Source organism: Saccostrea cucullata, unplaced genomic scaffold (assembly GCF_032062105.1).
Source record: "Saccostrea cucullata isolate Sc308-1 unplaced genomic scaffold, CSIRO_AGI_Scuc_v1 ctg291, whole genome shotgun sequence".
Lineage (NCBI taxonomy): Eukaryota > Metazoa > Mollusca > Bivalvia > Ostreida > Ostreidae > Saccostrea > Saccostrea cuccullata.
Genome location: NW_026928165.1, coordinates 72,636 through 85,280, shown reverse-complemented (window position 1 = coordinate 85,280; position 12,645 = coordinate 72,636). Strand labels below are relative to the sequence as shown.

At 34.9% G+C, this 12,645-nt stretch overlaps 1 long non-coding RNA gene across 1 annotated transcript; it reads left to right on the top strand.

The window, feature by feature from the left end:
* Positions 1-2,757: 2,757 nt before the first annotated feature.
* On the top strand, positions 2,758-3,633 carry LOC134276654 (uncharacterized). The gene is made up of 3 exons (XR_009994093.1): positions 2,758-3,012; positions 3,114-3,378; positions 3,499-3,633. It is a non-coding gene; the product is annotated as an uncharacterized LOC134276654 (long non-coding RNA).
* Positions 3,634-12,645: the final 9,012 nt, after the last annotated feature.

Here is a 12,645-nt window from a genome sequence, read left to right as displayed (position 1 = left end):
GAGAGGGACCTTTAACAACACATCATTAATCAATCAATCTTGTATTTTTCAGTTGAATATGATGGGAATGGCCAAAGAGAGAAGTGGACATTGTTGATGCACTCAAGTCACATTCTGAATAGGTAGTGTAAGTGGTACCAGTTGCTAATGTCCCTGGTTTTGTTTATACTATAAACAAACCCAGTGGATTAAAAAACTGCTTTGAGCCACTCACTCATAAAACTTCAGAATGTGACTTGTACTAAATCTTAACTCTGAAAGAAACCAAAAAAAAAACAGCGATCAAGGTCTACTTGCCAGCAGTACACAGATTTGAGAAAGTAAGTTTATTTTCTTGTCTGTTTTTAAATCTTTAGTGGGTCTCCATATGAGTAAAAATCCTCGAGAGGGACCTTTAACAACACATCATTAATCAATCAATCTTGTATTTTTCTGTTGAATATGAAGGGCATGGTCAAAGAGAATAATTGACACTGTGATGCACTCAAGTCACATTCTGAATATGGAGTGTAAGTGGTACCAATTGCTTATGTCCCTGGTTTTGTTTATACTATAAACAAACCCAGTGGATTAAAAAACTGCTTTGAGCCACTCACTCATAAAACTTCAGAATGTGACTTGTACTAAATCTTGGCTGTCATAGAAACCAACAAACAACAACGATCAAGATCTACTTGTCAGCAGTACACAGATTTAATATAGTAAGTTTATTTTCTTGTCTGTTTTTAAATCTTTAGTGGGACTCCATATGAGTAAAAATCCTCGAAAGGGACCTTCAACAACACACCATTAATCAATCAATCTTGTATTTTTCAGTTGAATATGATGGGCATGGCCAAAGAGAGAAGTGGACATTGTTGATGCACTCAAGTCACATTCTGAATAGGTAGTGTAAGTGGTACCAGTTGCTAATGTCCCTGGTTTTGTTTATTCTATAAACAAACCCAGTGGATTAAAAAACTGCTTTGAGCCACTCACTCATAAAACTTCAGAATGTGACTTGTACTAATTCTGGACTGTGATAGAAACCATAAAAACAACAGAGATCAAGATCTACTTGCCACTAGTACACAGATTGAAGATAGTAAGTTTATTTTCTTATCTGTTTTTAAATCCTTAGTGGTCTCCATACAGAGTGAGAAATCCTCTTGTCTATTTTTAAAGGGAACTTTAACAACACACATCATTAATCGATCAACCTTGTATTTTTCAGTTGAATATGATCGGCATGGCCAAAGATAGAAGTGGACATTGTTGATGCACTCAAGTCACATTCTGAATAGGTAGTGTAAGTGGTACCAGTTGCTAATGTCCCTGGTTTTGTTTATGCTATAAACAAACCCAGTGGATTAAAAAACTGTTTTGAGCCACTCACTCATAAAACTTCAGAATGTGACTTTTACTAAATCTTGGCTGTGATAAAAGCCCAGAATCAACAACAATCAACGAAGAGTAGTTGATAGCAGCACAAAGATTAAAAACAGCAAGTTTATTTTCTTCTCTGTTTTTAAATTTTTCTTGGGTCTTCATCTAAGTGTAAAATTCTCGACAGGGACCTTAAACAACACATCATTAATCAATCAATCTTGCATTTTTCAGTTGAATATGATGGGCATGACCAAAGAGAGAAGTGGACATTGTTGATGCACTCAAGTCACATTCTGAATAGGTAGTGTAAGTGGTACCAGTTGCTAATGTCCCTGGTTTTGTTTATGCTATAAACAAACCCAGTGGATTAAAAAACTGCTTTGAGCCACTCACTCATAAAACTTCAGAATGTGACTTGTACTAAATCTTGGCTGTGATAGAAACCATAAAAACAACAGCGATCAAGATTGACTTGTCAGCAGTACTCAGAGTTAAGATAGTAAGTTTATTTTCTTGTCTGTTTTTAAATCTTTAGTGGGTCTCCATATGAGAGAGAAATCCTCGAGAGGGACCTTAAAACACATCATTAATCAATCAATCCTGTATTTTTCTGTTGAATGTGATGGGCATGGCCAAAGAGAGAAGTGGACATTGTTGATGCACTCAAGTCACATTCTGAATAGGTAGTGTAAGTGGTACCAGTTGCTAATGTCCCTGGTTTTGTTTATGCTATAAACAAACCCAGTGGATTAAAAAACTGCTTTGAGCCACTCACTCATAAAACTTCAGAATGTGACTTGTACTAAATCTTGGCTGTGATGGAAACAATAAAAACAACAGCGATCAAGATCTACTTGCAAGCAGTACACAGATTTAAGATAGTAAGTTTATTTTCCTGTCTGTTTTTAAATCTTTAGTGGGTCTCCATATGAGTGAGAAATCCTCGACTGGAAACATAAACACATCATTAATCAATCAATCTTGTATTTTTCAGTTGAATATGATGGGCATGGCCAAAGAGAGAAGTGGACATTGTTGATGCACTCAAGTCACATTCTGAATAGGTAGTGTAAGTGGTACCAGTTGCTAATGTCCCTGGTTTTGTTTCTACTTTAAACAAACCCAGTGGCTTAAAAAACTGCTTTGAGCCACTCACTCATAAAACTTCAGAATGTGACTTGTACTAAATCTTGGCCGTGACAGAAACCAAAAAAATAAAACAACAGCGATCAAGAACTACTTGCCAGCAGTACACAGATTTAATATAGTAAGTTTATTTTCTTCTCTCTTTTTAAATCTTTAGTGGGCCTCAATGTGAGTGAAAAAATCTCGACAGGGACTTAAACAACACATCATTAATCAATCAATCTTGTATTTTTCTGTTGAAAATGATGGGCATGGCCAAAGAAAGAAGTGGACATTGTTGATGCACTCAAGTCACATTCTGAATAGTGTAAGTGGTACCAGTTGCTAATGTCTCTGATTTTGTTTATGCTATAAACAAACCCAGTGGATTAAAAACTGCTTTGAGCCACTCACTCATAAAACTTCAGAATGTGACTTGTACTAAATCTTGGCTGTCATAGAAACCAACAAACAACAACGATCAAGATCGACTTGTCAGCAGTACACAGATTTATTATAGTAAGTTTATTTTCTTCTTTAGTGGGTCTCCATATGAGTAAAAATCCTCGAAAGGGACCTTCAACAACACACCATTAATCAACCAATCTTGTATTTTTCAGTTGAATATGATGGACATGGTCAGAGAGAGAATAGGACATTGTTGATGCACTCAGGTCACATTCTGAATAGGTAGTGTAAGTGGTACCAACCGCTAATATCCCTGGTTTTGTTTATCCTATAAACAAACCCAGTGGATAAAAACTGCATTGAGCCACTCACTCATAAAAGTTCAGAATGTGACTTGTACTAAATCTTGGCTGTGATAGAAACCAACAAACAACAGCGATCAAGATCTACTTGCCAGCAGTACACAGATTTAAGATAGTAAGTTTATTTTCTTCTCTGTTTTTAAATCTTTAGTAGTCTCCCTAAGAGTGAGAAATTCTCGAAAGGGAACTTTAATAACACATAATTAATCAATCAATCTTGTATTTTTTTTCCCAGTTGAATATGATGGGCATGGTCAGAGAGAAAATTGGACATTGTTGATGCACTCAAGTCACATTCTGAATAGGTAGTGTAAGTGGTACCAGTTGCTAATGTCCCTGGTTTTGTTTATGCTATAAACAAACCCAGTGGATTAAAAAACTGTTTTGAGCCACTCACTCATAAAACTTCAGAATGTGACTTTTACTAAATCTTGGCTGTGATAAAGGCCCAGAATCAACAACGATCAACGAAGTGTAGATGTCAGCAGCACAAAGATTAAAAACAGTAAGTTTATTTTCTTCTCTGTTTTTAAATTCTTTCTTGGGTCTTCATCTAAGTGTAAAATTCTCGACAAGGACGTTAAACAACAAATCATTAATCAGTCAATCTTGTATTTTTCAGTTGAATATGATGGGCATTGTCAGAGAGAGAAGTGGACATTGTTGATGCACTCAAGTCACATTCTGAATAGGTAGTGTAAGTGGTAACATTTGCTAATGTCCCTGGTTTTGTTTTTGCTATAAACAAACCCAGTGGATTAAAAAACTGTTTTGAGCCACTTACTCATAAAACTTCAGAATGTGGCTTGTACTGAATCTTGGCTGTGACAGAAAAAAAAAATCAACAGCGATCAAAGTCTACTTGCCAGCAGTACACAGATTTAAGATAGTAAGTTTATTTTCTTCTCTGTTTTTAAATCTTTAGTGGGCCTCAATGTGAGTGAAAAAATCTCGACAGGGACTTAAACAACACATCATTAATCAATCAATCTTGTATTTTTCTGTTGAAAATGATGGGCATGGCCAAAGAGAGAAGTGGACATTGTTGATGCACTCAAGTCACATTCTGAACAGTGTAAGTGGTACCAGTTGCAAATGTCCCTGGTTTTGTTTATGATATAAACAAACCCAGTGGATTAAAACCTGTTTTGAGCCACTCACTCATAAAACTTCAGAATGTGACTTGTACTAAATCTTTGCTGTGATAGAAACCATAAAAACAACAGCGATGAAGATCGACTTGTCAGCAGTACACAGATTTAAGATAGTAAGTTTATTTTCTTGTCTGTTTTTAAATCTTTAGTGGGTCTCCATATGAGAGAGAAATCCTTGAGAGGGACCTTAACAACACATCATTAATCAATCAATCTTGTATTTTTCAGTTGAATATGATGGACATGGTCCGAGAGAGAATTGGACATTGTTGATGCACTCAAGTCACATTCTGAACAGTGTAAGTGGTACCAGTTGCAAATGTCCCTGGTTTTGTTTATGCTATAAACAAACCCAGTGGATTAAAAAACTGTTTTGAGCCACTCACTCATAATACTTCAGAATGTGACTTGTACTAAATCTTGGCTGTGATAGAAACCAACAAACAACAGCGATCAAGATCTACTTGCCAGCAGTACACAGATTTAAAATAATAAGTTTATTTTTTTGTCTGTTTTTAAATCTTTATTGGGTCTCAGTTTGAGTGAAAAATTCTCGACAGGAACGTTAAACAAAATATTATCAATCAATCAATCGTGTATTTTTTTTCAGTTGAATATGAGGCATGATATAAAGAAAGCCAATGGATTAGAAAACTGTTCCGAGCCACTCAAGGAAACAACACCGATCTTCTATTTCACTTTTTGAAGACAAGAGAGAAGTGGATACTGTTGATGTACTCAAGTCACATTCTGAATTGGTAGTGTGAATGGAACCAGTTGCTAATGTCCCTGGTTTTGTTTATGCTATAAACAAACCCACTGGATTGAAAAAAACTGTTTTGAGCCACTCACTCACAAAACTTCAGAATGTGATTTGTACTTAATCTTGGTTGTGATAGAAACCAAGAATCAACAATGATGAACGAAGTGTAGTTGTCAGCAGCACAAAGATTAAAAACAGTAAGTTTATTTTCTTCTCTGTTTTTAATTCTTTATTGGGTCTCCTTGTGAGTTAAAAATTCTCGAGAGAGACGCTAAAACACATCATAATCAATCAATCAATTTTGTATTTTTCAGTTGAATGTGAAGGGCATGGTCAAAAAGAATGATGGACATTGTAATGAAATCGTCACATTCTAAATAGGTAGTGTAAGTGGTACCAGTTGCTAATGTCCCTGGTTTTGTTTATGCTATAAACAAACCCAGTGGATTAAAAAACTGTTTTGAGCCACTCACTTATAAAACTTCAGAATGTGACTTGTACTAAATCTTGGCTGTGATAAAAGCCAGGAAACAACAGCGATCAAAGTGTAATTGTCAGCAGCACACAGATTTAAAACAGTAAGATTACTTTCTTGTATATTTTTAATTTCTAGGTGGGTCTCCATACGAGTGAAAAATTCTCGAGACGGACGTTAAAAACACATAATAAATCAATCAATCAATTTTGTATTTTTCAGTTGAATATGACGGGCATGGTCAAAGAGAGAAGTGGACATTCTTTGATGCACTCATTAGTCTTATTCCGAATAGGTATTGTAAGTGGTACCAGTTGCTAATGTACCTTGTTTTGTTTAAGCTAGAGGTATTGGTCTAGAATAAGACATCCCCTATGGATAGGTTCGATCACTCTAGATCAAGACTTTCATAAGAAGTCTCACTAAGGGGAAGTTTTACACTACAACACTGGAGAGCTTTGAATATAAGAATGACAAATCATTTCACTTGCCAGGCAAGTTAAATGTCTTTTTCACATTATAAAGTTTATTTCAAACATAAACACAGGTTTTGAATCATAAATAGATATTGATTTTTATCCCCAAAGGCCATCGGCGCCTAAAAAGTTTGTGTAATCCTCATATTATTGCTCATGCAACATAAATATGAAAGGGAAGAACATGTCTGACAATGTAATCCCTGTTTACAGAAACTGTAATATACATTGATCCAAGCTCATCCACAGCTCGGTTTGATGCAGAGATTCCCATACATTTTTATGGATATAAACTTCAACCACAAGTCGTAAACTGCAAAATAAGAGTGATAAACGTGAAGTGGCCATACTTCTCACAATATCGAATCCACCATCGTTTGTCTTTTCTAATCCCTGTTTTGGTACTGGCTCGTTATCTTGTATTAATCCACCGGTTACCATACATAAAATGGGTTTTGAAAATCACCCTCTTTCTTTACTGGTTAATTGACCATGCGATTGATAAGAAGCTCTCCCATTTTGGAGACGTGAAGAAGAACTACATTACACTGACCTATGACCTTACAATTTGCGCCCTTCTGTCTATGTGAAGGATGGCATCATTCATTTTCTGAATAATCGGGATTTTCATGATATCCCGTTATTTTGATACATTATGCAGAATTCTTTGAAGATTTCACATGTTGTCAGAGTTTGATATGGACAACAAAACGATTTCTAGTTTTCAAAATGATGATGCTAATAATAATGATGATAATGGTATGTTTATCGGGTCATAACTTGGATTTTATTACTTCAATCTTTTTGATACGAGAGTCAATCAAAAATACAATGGACCATCTGATGACAAGTTTTTCAAAATTTTTTCATCATCTCAATCATTTTACAAAAGTTGTTAATTTTCTAACTTTTACATCACTGCCTCTTATGAATTATGAATTACTTTTAATCATAGACGTCATTGTAATCTTATTATTTCGCCTAACGTCTGCTTGCAACAGGTTGTCGGATAATCACACAACCTGCGTCTCTCCGGAGTCTTAATTTTTACTGACTACAATGATTTTCTGTCACTTGAACCCGTTTCTTGATCAACAAGTAGTTTATCAGTATTGATTTGTATCCCGTGGTTAATACAAGGACTATGATTTTTCAAATCTTAAGAAACTTAACATTCAAAGAACTTGGGTAAATTAGTCTGTATAATAGCCCATTCGTTAATTTCAAAAATTTAAGTGAAAAAACTTTTTAAAATTATGCAACTACATTTAATATGCTATAGTATACTAAAGTTTCATTAGCATTGACATTGAAGCAAGTAAAGTGCACACCAAACAATAAGTAATTAACGTACTTTTTTTATTTTATTTCTCGGCACTTTTGACTGGATCGCTGCTTCATGTTATTAAAATGTATCTCAGCTATAAACCGGGATTGTTTTTCATCGCCGCACAAACCGTTATTTCATAGAGTTATTTTACTATAAACCCGATAATTTTATTTTACAGTGAAGTTATAGGCATCTCATACTAGTACTTATCACACACACACACCCCGAAAAAAAATTAACCAAAAATTTATTTGACATTTAATTAATTTTTCATGAAAATAAATATATATCATGTTTAGTATGAAATCTTATAGTAAATAGTTCAAATCATTCAGTCCCATCCCAAAAAAGAAAACGCTTAAAATCGTAAAACTCTTAGTTTCAACAACATCTCACAGCGCAGCTGTACTACATGTATCTGTGTACAAATTTTTGAATATATGTCAAGTATTTAACTGTACCATTAGTGTTTTGGTCACATATTTACCTTCTACAGCCAAGCATTAATTTTTTTTACAAAGAATGTCTGACAAAATTCTCAAAATTTGTATTTTTATAAGTTTCCCCATATTATATGGTGGGTATCATGTAGTTCTTCAAAAGGGAAAAAAAAAGAAAACGAAAAACCAGAACTAACAACAAAAAAAGGCAACAAAAGCTGATTTTTCAAGCTCGATACCAGTGGGTTTGCATTGGATTTGGAAGCTAATAGGAAAATTATTTTAATGATTTTAAAATTTTAAATTTTCAGATATGAATGACTCATTTTAATTCTATACATGTAGCAAAGGCAGCTATTTTGGATATATCTAAACGCAATGAACTATGAAAGACACTTACATATCGGTACCAGGGACATTTTGTACTTGTAGTTTGCAAAACTCCATGTATACATTTTTTATTCCAATGAATACTTTTGAAAATTGTCCAACAAAACTTTTGTACCAATATATACCAGGGGCATTTTTAGAAACCAGTTTGAACAATAAAAGAAATAGAAAAACTCATGCTTCTAAGTAATTATTTGGACATTTACTGAGAAAAATGAAATTTATTCTATTTTATTTTTCGTTACTTATGAAACTGGTGGCCACTTTGATTGACTGATTGATTGATTGTATAGTGTTTTCACTCATATGGAGACGCCACCACTTGCCGGTGGAGAGCTGCAAAGTTTGTCCTATATTCAGCACTTAGGGCCATTGGGCAGGTAGGGATCATTTTCGTGCCAGCACCTACTTGGACACGGTACCTCGGTTTATGCGGTCTCATCCGAAGGACCGGTCTCCATATTCCTCAGTGGAATTCGAACCCGCGACGTAAGGATCAACTCCCTACTTCTCGACTCTAGAGCAGACGCTCTAACCACTACTCCACGCAGGCTACGGTGGCAAATTTGAAAAAGGAACACTCATTACAATATATCGCCCCTTTCCTTATTATAAATAATACAATTGTGATATATTTATTTGGCGGAAAGTGGCTCTAGGGGAAATTGCACTCTATATTCATTCCATAGGAACCCCGGAAAATTGAATCTGACGTAGGATTTCTGAGGGGAAATCCTATTATTCTAGATTCACTTCTCCGTAGGCGTGCTATTCTAGAGTCTTTTTTCTGGGGAGGGTCCTGCTCTAGAGCTGGTTTTTGGGGGAGGAAAATACACAATTATATACATGTACGTGTAGATAGAACAATCATATTTTTTTTCTTGTAAATTGAAACAATTTTTTAAAAACATGAACACTACAAAAGTACTGATTGTACTGATTGAGGATTCTAAAATTTTGAATATTTATATGAAAGATCTATGTTGATATGAGGAACTCTTAGGTGAAAAAAATCCTCAAACCCCAGGATCTCTCTTTATCTTGAGTAATTTTAACATGGCCTTCTGACCGTGAAACTGTCTCCAGCTACCTTCAACATTTTTTCAGAAATTACTTTCTCTTATTTAAGTTAAATGATTAAGTCTGCTGAAAGTGGGGGATATTAATTTCGGTCTGTCTGTCCGTCCGTCAAACTGTATTTCTGTCTGTTTGTAACGCTTTCATTTCCACGCGATATCTCGAGAAGCCTTTGAGCATTTGCAATGAAATATTACACAATTCCCTATGGTCGAAAGAAGACCCCTATTGTTTTTGAGTTCAAAAAGCCAAGAGTCAGGGTCATAAATTAAAATGTTTTCTCTATTTTAACACTTTCGTTTCCGATCGATACATGTATTTCTATATCTCGAGAGTCCTTTGAGCTTTTGCGCAATGATATTTATACCACAAATGCTTTTGGCGTAAGGAAGGCTACAATATACAGTTATTGACTAGGTATGAGGGCAACATATGATTTGTTGGACCTGAAGGTGAGAATGTTGGCCGAGGCTGCAGATCTTCAGGTCCAACAAATCAAATGTTGCCCGAATCCCAGTCTATAACTGTTTTGGTATACCCTCACTTAAGATTGATCAATTTAATCAATACACGCTATATTATCAATTATTTTATATGGAAAATTATGGCTTATTCAGTAAATATAAAACATCAAGCTGAGAAAGAACAAAATAAATTACTGAGTATATATCTGTTATATCACAAAAATTATTTATCACAAAACATACTCTTCCCTTCTTCCTTACCTTGCTGTTAGCAACATCTCTTGTAGCTGTAACTTCGGCTATTTTCGCGTCGCCGATATTGAACGATGATTAATTACTTGTGACGTAACAGACGAGTGACGTTGCGGTCTAACAATTCTTATGTAAGACCGGTCAATAGTGAAATTGTTAGACCGATGTAATAAACAGTTCTTTTGTTGGACTTTTTATAAGTAATAAATATATAGAATGATATTTATAAGGGTATAACAATTCATTTTGAGGTCAAAAGGTCAAGGTCGTAAATTCTATGTGTGAAATTTTCAATAGCAGGCGATATCTCATGAGTTTTTGAGGTCTTGCAATGAAATTTTATTAACATAACTCCCTAATGACCCCGCCTGTCCTTCTAAAAGTACCCACCCTACGACACCAACCCTCAATCCCCCGATCTGCGCATCTTTTTTTTCCTTAAGCGGGGGACAGATTCTTAGGATTTGCTTGTTTCCACAGATTTTGATATTTAACTTGCAGAGATTAATGAAATAATAAGTAAAGAAAGTTTATAAAAACGAGACAGTGCTGTTAAATGATTTAGCTAACTCGATATGAACCTAATTCATTTACTGAAATACGAAGTTGGTGCACTAGTTTTCATATTTTAGCAATATTTTAGTTAGAATGATTATCTCATGAGTATCCATATATATATTTTTGTATTTTGCATGTATTTTCATTGCCCGCGTGGCGCAGTAGTGGTGTTTGTTTTAAGAGTTGCGAAGTACCTAATAAGTTCATCCTTAAGACGGGGGTTCGAATCCACTGCGGGACGTGGAGATTCTTCGGATGAGACCGCATAAACGGGGCTCCCTTGTTGCAGTAGGGTAATAAGTACTGGCATTTAAAAGATACCTCACTGCACCATGATTCTAGGTGCCAAGCATAGCCCTCCACCTGCAAATGTTAATGTTTCCATGTGAGTGAAAACTCTAGAAAGGAACGTTAACAACAAACAAAACACATAAACATATATTAATATTTGCAGAATATTTTGGCATTTTATAATCAATCTGCTTTTTCAAAATAGATATAAATTCTTTTGACATTTGTATAAAAAATCTAGTATACGTCAAGGGAGGTTGTCAATTATTTCATTTTAAAAGAAAAAAGATCTCGAGTTTCCTCGGTCACAGGTGTTGACTCTTTTACTTGGATAATGCATTTTATCTCATGAAATCAAACACAATCTCATTACTTCCTAATAAGGGGCATCTTAGCGGTACTGTGGTTTCTTTTCAAATTTCCAAAAATCCTTGCCCTCCATTTAAAAACTACAAGAAAGAAGTTATTGAAGTTATTGAAAATCCATTTCCATCTGTGTTGTGTGTTTGTTAAGACAACCTGTTGCCAGTGAATCCTTTACAAGTGGCGTAACGTAATATTTACGCGTTGGTGAGATTTACGTCCGAGTGCTAGTTGTTAATGGGAAACTGAACAATATGAGATATCTGTTCATTTCATTTGTAAAATCAAATCGGAATTCATAGAAACATTATGAAATCAATTTTCGTCTGCTGAATTTGTCGTCCCTTTCTAAGAAAACACGTGCATCGAACTTGTCGCGCGCGCGTGTGGCAGACTCCGTGTTCTTTTTCGGCTTCACAGAATGAAAGTAATACTTTATGATTCAAGAATATAAATAACAGAGTCGTCAGCCTGATTGAATCCTGTCTGACTTCAAAGTTGTCTAGAAATTAAATTATCCTATTCTAGGCTAAGTAATGGATTAATTTTGAAAGGGGTTGGGGCATCGTCGCAAACCAAGGGTTTTGTATCCATTCTATTCCCACAATTTGTGGGAGTATAATGGACACAAATCCCAAGGCTTGCGACGATGGGGTTGAGGCAGAGTCAAAAGCTCCTCATAATCAAGGTTTGTCTGATGGTTTGTCTGTAGATGCTTGTTGTGGCTTTTATACAGATCTGACTTCTCCAGAACCATAAAACCATGCAATACCAGACAAACGGTTAAACGTGCCACAATGTATATTTATGTATCATTGAATTGTAGAGAATTTTGAATGATTAGAATAAAAATGAAAAATGAGGGGGGGGGGTATTTTCATAAACAACAGGAAAACAATTCAAAATTGTTGAAAGCGGGTTCTCGTGGTCTTAGATATAGAGTGGTCAAAGTTTATCAAAAAAAAATATATTAAACTGACTCTCTATAATATTAACAACAACAAAAAGAGACTGTACAACTTACGAGGCATTTTCGTGGAGCGTAGATTATTTTTTATTTCAAAATTTGCAAACGGGGCCAGGATTTGCATAATGATAATTTATTTACTTTGTTTTACATGAAATTTATGTAATCTTTTTCCTATAAGATCAACAATACTGTAATCTTGATATGAAGCCTATAATTATAAAAATACTTACTAGTATTCAAAGTATAAGGTATTTGATAAATGATTCAACATAGAACCGCTTTCTGTCTTACACATCATTTTCTTTTATCTATTTATCGACCCCAGATGAACTCTAGAGGAGAACATGAATACATCTGACACCCTGGTTTGTAATGATAG